This window comes from Pempheris klunzingeri, chromosome 8, assembly GCF_042242105.1.
Source record: "Pempheris klunzingeri isolate RE-2024b chromosome 8, fPemKlu1.hap1, whole genome shotgun sequence".
NCBI lineage: Eukaryota > Metazoa > Chordata > Actinopteri > Acropomatiformes > Pempheridae > Pempheris > Pempheris klunzingeri.
Window position 1 is genome coordinate 27,087,769 of NC_092019.1, and position 11,628 is coordinate 27,099,396.

Consider the following 11,628-nt stretch of genomic DNA (forward strand, 5'->3'; position numbering starts at 1 on the left):
TATAGTTAGGAGTTTTAGCTTCTTTGTGATTGCCTGCAAATTAACATGCTCAATTTCTTCATTGATGAGTTACCCACTTCAGAAATGCTAAGAGATCGCACTCTGGCACAACAATTTCCTCCGGGATAAATAAAGGCGGTCTTATTCTTATTCTTATTACAGGTTTAGTGCAAGATGATTGTGCAGGTAGAGCATATTTTATGGCATTTACTTCCATTTTCTTTCTTCACTTTTTCTTTCACCACCACAGTGGTATGTGGCTTCCAAAATAAATGTCTGTGAACACATTCTGTTGTAGCAGCCAACAATCAATCAATCCATCCATCCATTATCTTCCGCTTATCCAGGGGCAGGTTGCGGTGGCAACAGGTCAAGCAGGGCACTCCCGCCCCCCCACATCTCCTGAGCAACACTTTCCAGCTCCTCATGGGGGATCCCGAGGCGTTCCCAGGCCACATGAGGTATGTAATCCCTCCAGCGTATCCGCCCCAGGGACTGCTCCCGGTGGGACTTGCCTGGAAAACCTCTAAGGGGAGGTGCCCTTTTGATGTGAAGGAGCAGCGGCTCTACTCCAAGCCCCTCCCGGATGTCCAGCTCCTCTCCCTATCTCTAAGGCTGAGCCCAGACACCTTACAGAGGAAACTCATTTCGGCCGGTTGTATCAGCCATTTTACCCTCACTAGTGAACAAGACCCCGAGATACTTAAACTCCCCCACTTGGGGCAACAACCTACTCCCAACCCAGAGGGGACAATCCACCTTTTTCGGGCCAAGAACCATGGCCTGAGACTTAGAGATGCTGACCCTCATCCCAACTGCTTCACACTCACCTGCAAACAGCCCCAGTGCACGACGGTCATGGCCTGAGAAAGCCAACAGAACCACATCATCTGCAAAAAGCAAATATGCAATTCTGAGCTCCCCAAACCGGACACCTCTCCTCACCTCGGCTGCGCCTTGAGATTGGTGATAAGGGACAGCCTTGGCAGAATCCAACACCCACTGAGAACGTGCTTGACTTTGTGCCAAGAATGCGGACACAGCTCACACTTTGGTTATACAGGGACCGAATAACTTGTAGCAACGAACCCAGTACCCCATACTCATGCAGTACCCCCCCACAGGATTTACAGAGGAATATGTCAACCACGACAGCCCAACAATATCCACCCCTGGCGCCTTGCCACCGAGGAGCTTCTCAACTACCTCGGAGACCTCTGCCAGGGATATGGATGAAGGTTCCTTCTTCTTCTAGAGCAGGGGTGCCCAATACGTCAATCGTGATCTACCGGTCGATTGCGGAGGGAGGTAGTGCGGGTAGATCGCGTGACATAAAAAAAAAAAAAAAAAAAAAAGTCGCATTTGCGACTTGATTGACGTACAGGTCGGCCAGTCTGTCATCTCTTCTCTGCTACGGTTCGCGGGCAGGGACATGCACGTGGTCAAACGCGCTAGCTACTGCAAAACTCCAGCGAGCAAAGTGACCTAGTTAGCCTTCCAATCTATACCTACTAAAGAAGGGATATTCTGGGATAGGATGGGATACTCTGGGATGGGGAATAGGATAGGAAGGGATATTCGACTCCATTCAGTGCAAGTCATCAGAGTAAGGTAGTGACCATAAATGTATTGAATGTTCCAGTTACTCTTGTCACTTGTGTGCAATATTGATGGTTACATCACTGTTTGTCACCTATGTGCATTACTGCTGTCAGTTTTTATGTGTAATATCAAGGGTTACATTAGTTGCAGTTATGCAATGTACGCCAACATATATTGTTTATATAAAGTATACTCAGTATATATAGAAATTAATATATGCTCCCTGGGGTTGCTGATGGGAAACCGCACGTTGCCATTTTTCAGCCATCTGTCATCGCATTGGTCATAGCTTTGGAAACGCCAGGCGGAGTAATGCTGGCCAACCAATGCTAGCTCAGCTCCCTGACTCTGTATACTCTATAGATAGGAGACAGAGTGAGAGAAGGAAAGATAGACTGGGAACATGTCCGGAGAACTTTAACCCAGTGGCTTGTTATCAAATGCTAATTTAGTTTCCTTTGCTTTTAATTCATTTTTAATATTTTTCTGAGTACAGTAGTGGGCAGCGTGGTGGTGCGGTGGTTAGCACTGTTGCCCCACAGCAAGAAAGTTCCAGGTTTGAATCCAGGTTGAAACGTTAAGTCTTTCTGTGTGGAGTTTGCATGTTCTCCCTGTGCTTGTGTGGGTTTCCTCTTGATTCTCCGGCTTCCTCCCACAGTCCAAAGACATGCAGGTTAGGTTAATTGACTCTAAATTGCCTGTGAGTGTGAGCGTGAGTGGTTGTCTGTCTCTATATGTTGGCCCTTTGGCCAAGTCAGCTGGGATTGGCTCCAGCTCCCCCACGACCCTGACGGATAAGCGGTATAGATAATAAGTGGATGGATGAGTACACTTGTTTCACAAGGACAGACACAGCAAACTATGGGCGGCTGTGGCTGTGGCTCAGTGGTAGAGTGGGTCGTCCCTCAATCAGAAGGGTTCAATCTCCAGCTCCTATGGGTCAACATGTTGAAGTGTCCTTGGGCAAGACACTGAACCCCATCTTGCTCCTGAAGTAGCTTCAGTGTGTGAATGAGTATGAAAGAATAATCTCCTCCAAAATTACATTCCTCCTGTATGAATGATGTGTGAATGGGTGAATGAGGATGTCATGTAAAGCGCTTTGAGTGGTTGAAATAACTAGAAAGGCACTATACAAATACAGACCATTTACTATTTTCCACTGATTAACTTTTTCATCATACTTCACCAACAGATTTTATTGTTCTCATTCAACCTGCTATCAGTTCCACTCACACGTAGCTTAGCTTACAACAAAGTCTGGATAACCACATAAAACAGCAAGCTAACAGTGATGGATGAACAGTTGTAATAATCGGCTAAAATAAATGGGTAAATAGTTGAAATTGTTAGCTAAAACTACATTTGAAATAGTTTGCAAAAGTAATGGACAAACAATTGTAATAGTTAGCTAAAACTACATTTGAAATAGTTTGCAAAAGTAATGGACAAACAATTGAAATAGTTAGCTAATTGCATAGTTAGTTAACTGCAGTTGATTTTCACTTTGAATTTATTCTGACTTTGACTGTAAACTCAGTCATTTGGTGTTGAATTTTTCTTTCTCTGATATAGATGATAAGTGAAAATGTGCAGTTTGACTTCATCATAATCAGTGGCACAATGTACTCCCATGTGGCTCAACTTATCCTCTCCCAAGGCTCAACTTACCCCTCAACTGGGCAAGTTGAACTAAGACACCACTTTTGTTTGGAAAGTCACATTTTAAATACTTTTATTTGTGGATCCAGAGTGATTGGGATGCACCATAACCTGAAATATATGTACATTTTCTAGTTATTACCGGCACCATGCCTAGGTAAAACCTAGACTGGTAGTAAGGGTTACACAGGCTAGGAAGCACCGTGTAGCCAATATACAACACTGTGGATTGATAGAGAGAGGACCAAAATGAGCGTCTTGCTCAGACTAGAGCTTGTTTATTTCTGTGTACAACTGCATACCATTCTCAGTCACAGTTATTGGTAAGATCTCATTTAAGCGCATGTCAAATTAACACCAAAACATTTCACAAATTAAAAAATGATCTTACCCAATGACAATACATATCATAAAACATCCTGTCAAAAAGGCAAATAAGTGCACGTAAATTAAAAATATATTCCCCATCCAGTTAGGCTAACTCTCATTCAACACCAATATAAGATACACAAAACTATTTGACAACATTCTTTACATTACACTCACTCGTACACTAACAGTACGAATATGGCGCGACCTGAGATGTGGTGGTATCTTTCCTGACACAACTTACTCACTGCTGGCTGGCTAATATGCGTAACAGTATTTGGAACACATTCTCTTATATTACAGAAAACTAATGTCAATTATAAAGACTTAGAAAGGTACTGTGTAAAACTGATGCTCATGAAAAGATCAACTCAACATGGTGACGCTGGTTAGCTGCAAAAATGAAGCTTGCTAGCTTAATGTACACCTCTCAAAATCTTGGTATCTTGATACACACATCTTCAAATCATTTTAAAACATTTCAAACAGCTAATACTATATTCACATTAGACCCTAAACCAAGCTAAACATAGAAAAACAAGTTCTGCAGTACCTGTGGATCGATAGAGAGAGGGCCAAAATTAGCATCTCGCTCAGACCAGAGCTTGTTAATTTGCTGTGTCTGAGCTGTGTCGGTAGATCGTCTCCCTAGTGGATCCACAGTAGCACCACAGCATCACCTAGTGACTTAAAAGAGTATTGCCTTGATGTAAAGACTGCGTGGAGAGTAGGTTAGAATAGTTCAATAATTAACAAAAAATGAGGGGGTGTTTCTGTTAAATAGAAACTAAACATGTAGCATTTCCAACCTACTACACTGTCTCGTGCCCTCACTTTAAAGACGCCTCATGTAAAAACTTAATTCAGCTCAATTCATCTTGGTGTCCCTTACTGTTTTGGAATAAGTCTGATGTTAGTAATAAGTAAACTAAGAGTTTGTGAAAATGCAAAATAAATCTCACCTGCTGTGTAAATGGTCTGTATTTGTATAGTGCCTTTCTAGTTATTTCAACTATTCAAAGTGCTTTACATGACATCCTCATTCACCCATCATTCATACAGGAGGAGACTATTCTTTAATACTCATTCACACACTGAAGCTGCTTCAGGAGCAAGTTGGGGTTCAGTGTCTTGCCCAAGGCTTGCTTCGACATGTTGACCTGAGCTGGGGATCGAACCCCCGACCTTCTGATTGAGGGATGACCCACTCTACCACTGAGCCACAGCCACCCCTGTGTCAGTGCAATTCTTACAGTAAGTATAGATTCTTACAGATGAGATTCATATAACTTATGTTAGGATTCTGTTTTCTGTCTCCCCTGCTCTTTCTCCCTCCTGTGCTGTCTCCCTCTACCTGCCACCTGAGCAGAGGTTACTCGAGGTCACTCCGCCCATGCACCTGCAATTCACACACAACTGACACCAATCTCCAATCAAGCCACCCACTCCTTCCCTGCCTACATAAGCCCAGCCCAGATCACCACTCACTGCCAGATTGTCTGTTGCACTAGGTACACTTCAGGCTCCATTCTCCAAGACTTCTTGTGGTTTTGCTCGTGTTTGCTCTCTGTCCTGGTTTCGGTTTTTGTCTCCCTCCCCCGTCCGTTCTCCCAGGTCTCTGTCCAGATCCTGCTCCCTGTTCCACCTGGTTGTCTTCCCTGGTCTCCACCCCGGTCCTGCTTCCCACTAGCCCCTTTTCCCCGTCCTTGCTCCTATCCATTGGTGTTAATAAACCCATCCGTCTCCCAACCACCCGGTTGTTCTGTGTCTGCATTGTGGGTTCAGCCGGTCTAGTTCCACACAACAACTTAATCTAAACAGAATCTGTGTTTTAGTGGATCAACAGCTTTGATGGCCTTAATTGGTTTAACTTTCAGCTTGCAGTGATGTACCAACCCAGTTTCACAGAAATTTAACCTATGAATTTGTGTCCGTGGACATGAATTTCTATTTTTCTTGTGTCCCTGAGCACAATTTTCAAACAAATGTATTTCTATGAGATTCACTTTTCATGTCTGCACCACATCTTTTTTCCTATCAGTAGGACTTCTGTAGGATGTGGGAGCACAGAAGCTGTACTGTTATCTCTCATTTTATGTTTGTTTTCAAACTATCTGCTACACGACACTTATTCACAAGATTTTATCCTGGTTTTCCTCTCTTTATTTACAGTTGTGCTCATACGTTTGCATACCCTGGCAGAATTTGTAAGATGTGCACCATTTTTTAAAGAAAACATGAGTGATCAGGCAAAACATTTTTTTATTTTAATGGGATTCACATTAAACTATAAGGCATCACAGAATAGCACCATCATTAAACAAAACATAGCAATAAAGAAAATAATGAGATGGTCTCCGTTCAAAAGTTTATATACCCTTAGCTCTTAATACTGACGGCTTGCAGTCTTTTGTGATAGTTGTCGACAAGGCCCTTTATTTTCTCAGGTGGTAAAGCTGCCCAGTCTTCTTGGCAAAAAGCCTCCAGGTCCCATAAATTCTTGGGCTGTCTTACATGAACTGCACATTTGAGATATCCCCAAAGTGGCTCAATGACATTGAGGTCAGGAGACTGATGGCCACTCCAGAACCTTCACTTGTTTCTGCTGTAGCCACTGAAGGGTGGACTTGGCTTTGTGTTTTGGATCATTGTCATGTTGGGAAATCCAAGTGCATCCCATGCACAGCTTCCGGGCTGATAAATGCCAATTGTCCTCCGAAATTTTCTGATAACATGCTGCATTCATCTTGCCATCAATTTTGACTAAATTCCCTGTGCCGTTGTAGCTCACACCCCCCCAAAACATCAGAGATCCACCTCCATGCTTCACAGTAGGGATGGTGTACTTTCCCTCATAGGCCTTGTTGACTGCTCTCCAAACAGTGTTTATGGTTGTGACCATAAAGTTAAATTTTGGTCTCATCACTCCAAATGACGTTGTTCCAGAAGTTCTGAGGCTCGTCTAGGTGCTGTTTGGCATACTGTGAGTGGGCTGTTTTGTGGTGTTGGCGCAGTAACAGCTTTTCTCTGACAACTTCACCGTGCAGCCCATTTTTGTTGAAGTACCTCCTTATTGTGCATCTTGAAACAGCAGAGAAGCCTATATTTCAGCTGAAGTTGCTTCTGGGTTTTTCTTTGCATCCCTAACTGGCAGTTGTGGCTGAAATCTTTGTTGGTCTACCTGACCGTGGCTTGGTATCAACAGAACCACTCATTTTCCACTTCTTTATCAGAGTCTGAACACTACTAATTGACATTTTCTAATGTTTGGATACCTATATGAAATATATGTTTCATATTTCAGTATCCAGAAAATCTGTGCAGCTCTGGATGAAATGTGCAGGGCTCTCTCCAGAGCTCAGAAACTCGCTGAAACTTTTGTCTTTAACTCGCTCTGACAGCCGAAATAGTTTCACCCACAGTCACAATTTATACCTCAAAACGTAGGTAAAGTCCTTGCGGACGCAGTGATGTGACTCAGAAACACACAGAAATATATGCAGCTCCCGATACGAGCCTCGGAGCGACGGGAGTGCCGACCGAATGCCTCATTGACTGCCATGTTAACTGAGAGCTCAAAGTTGAGGAGGGAGGCAGAGACAAAGACTTTTCTAACCTGCTCCAGTTTTCTCATTTCACAAGTTAGAGACCTTAAATTACATGTACGTGTTCAGCAGACCCTCTCCTCTCCACTAGTCTGCACTTTATGGCTGTGACACGTACCATTTTGAGTAAAACCTGGATTTTCAGAGGTGTGTCACAGCTGTAATCTCAATGAAAAGAGTGTATGGCTCTGCAGGCACCGTCACCACGGCAACCTGACAGCTGATGAGCAGCAGCACATTAGTGACGTTTGAGCCACCAGATGGCAGCAGAGCAGCGTGTCAGCAGGGCAGCAGCATGGCAGCAGCAGGGCAGCGTGACGTCAGCAGGGCAGCAGGGCAGCATGGCAGCAGTAGGGCAGCATTCACACTGCAATTTCTTCAAGAATTGCAATTTTTCTAGTCACATTTTGAACTACTGCCAGTCAGCCATACCCTTAATCCAAACACCCCTGTTTCTTTTGAGAAAGGGCTTTTTCTAGCCTATGATGTGGCTGAGGATTTTTATTAAATTAACTTAAAGCAATAAAGCACTCAAACGTCATTGAATTATTTATCCACGTCACATTTGATTTTTGCTTTTGTCACATTCATATATTTCACATCATTTGTTCATCCATCCATCCAAACAGGAGTCCATATTTCCTTTGTATGGTCAATATTCTATTTCAAGTTTCATGATTTCATATAATTAGCCTACTATTCCACTCTGCAAATGAATTTGAAATTCTATATTTAAATTTGATACTGGGCTACTTGGGATGCCTTGTGTCCATGAAATAAGAACTTTGTCATAGCACTGAACCAAGTACATCTTTAGACAGGCCTTGACCATTGCGGTGTGGTGGTTACCACTGTTGCCTCACAGCAACAAGGTCCAGGTTCAAATCCAAGTTTGAATTTTTGAATCCTTCATTTTGAATTCCTGAATGGTTGGGTCTCTCTCTTAACCCTTGTATGGTGTTCGGGTTTGTGGTCTCCGATTTCATCCGTTCTAATGTTCTTCATCAAAAGGAAAATTATACAATTACTCATTTTTTCAGACTCATCAATATGAGCCAAGGCCAATGAGTCTGAGTTTGAAAAAATAATTGATCATATCGTTTTTCTCTCGATAAAAAAAAAATTTAAACGGGTCCCACATACCCGAACACCATACAAGGGTTAATTAAAGTTTGGACTAGACCTGCTCTTTATGGAAAGCATCTTGAGATAACACTGTTATGAACTGGCACTATATGAATACATATAGAATGATTGATTGACTAATTTAACCTTTCTGTGTGGAGTTTGCATGTTCTCCCTTAGTGTGGGTTTTCTCTGGGTACTCCCGCTTCCTCCCACAGTCCAAAGACATGCAGGTGAGGTTAACTGGTCACTCTAAGTTGCCCATAGGTGTGAGTGTGAATGTTTGTCTGTCTCTGTGTTGTGTGTCTGTGCCTATGTGTTGGCCCTGCGATTGAGTAGCGATTCATCCAGAGTGTACCCCCCCGTCTCGCCCATAGTCAGCTGGGATTGATGGATAGATTCTATATGGCTCCTGCTTTGAACTTTGACCTCAGGGCTTATAATTTAGCATCATAAGGAATTACACTCATGGGACCAACTGTTATAGAGAGCTCTAATTCTTCAAAAACTACACTTCTGTAACGTTGCATCTGTAAAGGTTAACAGCTCGGACCAGAGACTAGGTTTGGAGGAGCATGACATGGACCGGACAGACAAGATTGAGGAACCCACACGCTCGACTCAATTAAAGTTACAAAGAAACTTTAATCAAAGGCAAAAACAGGAACCAAGACAAAAAAAAACCTAAAACTAACTAAAGGCGACTCCGTGAAAAAACAGGAGCGATCAAACAAAACAAAATCAAAACACTAAGAACAGAAATACTCAGGCAAAAGGCACTCAAAACTAGAAACACGATACAAAGTAACAACTGAAAAAAACTAAGCTAGACTAATCTTAAAGTGAACAACAAAAGGAGCAAGGCAGAGCTTGACACAAAGTATACAACTGAAAAAGACCAAACCTCAAGAATAGTTCTCCAACAATGGGATTTCACAGACAAGATAGCGCAGAATGGCAAGACAATGGACATGACGAACTGGCACAGGACAGAGGGAGACGCAGACAATAAATACACAGGGAAATGGGGAACAGGTGGAAACAATCAGGGAGGAGCCAGACAATCAGACGACAGGGAGTAAATGTAACTGAAACAAGGAAACACATGATACTACAAAATAAAACCGGAAATGACAAGACAACATGAGACGAGACAAAAACGGAACTTGACAAAATACAGGATCATGACAGTACCCCCCTCCTCAAGGGACGGCTCCTGACGGCCCAGGAGCTTCAGGGTGGTCCCTATGAAAGTCCAGAATGAGGGTTTTGTCCACAATGAAAGAGGGGGGAATCCAGGACCTCTCTTCTGGACCATATCCCTCCCAGTCGACCAGATACTGACGGCCTCTTCCTCTTCTGCGGACCGCCAAGAGTTTTAACAGAGTAGACTGGGCCCCCTTCAACCATCCGAGGCGGTGGGGGAGGCTTGGAAGCTGGGACCAGGGAGCTTTCCTTCGCAGGCTTGATAGCTGACGTGAAACGTGGGATGGACCCTTAGGGAGCGGGGCAGGCAGAGACGGACCGATGCCGGGTTGACGACCTTGGAGATGGGAAAAGGGCCCACAAACCGCGGAGCCAATTTCCTGGAGGGCACCTGAAGGGGTAAGTCCTTTGTAGACAGCCAGACCCTCTGACCAGACCGGTATTCAGGAGCAGATCTCCTGCGCCGGTCTGCAGCCTTCTTCATCCGGGCCTGACTGCGCTGAAGAACCTGGCGGGTAGCTGCCCACACCCTTCGGCACCTGCGGATAAGGGCATGAGCAGAAGGGACCACCACCTCCTTCTCATTGTCTGGGAACAGTGGTGGTTGGTAACCAAAAACACAGTGGAAAGGGGAAATCCCAGTAGAGGCAGATGGTTGAGAATTATAAGCAAATTCCACCCATGTAAGCATCTTAGCCCAGGTGGCAGGGTTCTGGGTTACCAGACAACGTAGGCAGGTTTCCAACACCTGGTTAAGGCGTTCGGTCTGACCGTTAGATTCCGGGTGATAGCCTGAAGAAAGACTGACCGTGGCCCCAATGAGTTCACAAAACTCCTTCCAAAATCTGGAAATGAATTGGGGACCACAGTCAGACACAATGTCCCTGGGGAAGCCATGGATACGAAATACATGATGTAACATAATTTCAGCAGTTTCTTTGGCTGAAGGTAGCTTGGGTAGGGCCACAAAATGAGTCATTTTGGAGAATCGATCCACCACTGTAAGTACCGTGGTGTTACCTTCTGAAATGGGGAGTCCGGTGACAAAGTCCATAGAAATCTCTGCCCATGGGCGACTTGGAACAGGCAATGGATGGAGAAGACCTGCCTGCGGACGGGAAGAAGACTTGGAGCGAGCACAGACCGGACATGCCTCCACGTACTCCTTGACGTCCCTGACCATGCTGGGCCACCAGAATCTCTGTTTGATGACAAACAGGGTGCGCTTGACACCTGGATGACAGGTAAGCAGTGAGGTGTGAGCCCAATGAACCACCTGCGACCTCTTTTCATCTGGAACAAAGAGCCGGTTAGCTGGACATTCAGCAGGTGGTGGGTTCTCACCGTTAGCACCTTTTACCTCTGATTTGCCATGAAACTACTCCAACCACACAGTTACGTGGAAGGATTAACTCAGGTTCCTTGGCAACAGGCTCGGGATCAAACAGCCGGGAGAGGGCATCCGGTTTGACATTCTTGGACCCGGGCCTGTAAGAAAGGGTGAAGTTGAATCGGTTAAAAAACAATGACCAGCGAGCTTGACGGGCATTAAGTCTTTTGGCCCCACGGATGTATTGCAAGTTTTTATGATCCGTCCAAACAATAAATGGCTGCTGGGCCCCCTCCAGCCAGTGGCACCATTCCTCCAATGCCACTTTGACGGCTAGCAGCTCACGGTTACCTATGTCATAATTTTGTTCGGCTGGGGACAGCTTACGTGAAAGGTAAGCACAGGGATGAATCTTGCCATCAGACGCTGCTCGCTGGGAGAGGATTGCTCCCATCCCCATGTTGGAGGCATCCACCTCCACCACAAACTGACGGGATGGATCTGGTATCGAGAGGATAGGGGCGGAGACAAACAAAGACTTAAGGCGTTGGAATGCCTCATCAGCTTGTGTAGACCACTGGAAGGGAGATTGTGGAGAAGTTAGTGTATGCAGAGGTGCTGCAATGGCACTGAAGTTGCGGATGAACCGACGGTAAAAGTTAGCAAATCCAAGGAATTGCTGAACCTTCTTGCGGTTATCCGGAGTAGGCCACTCTGCCACAGCTCTTA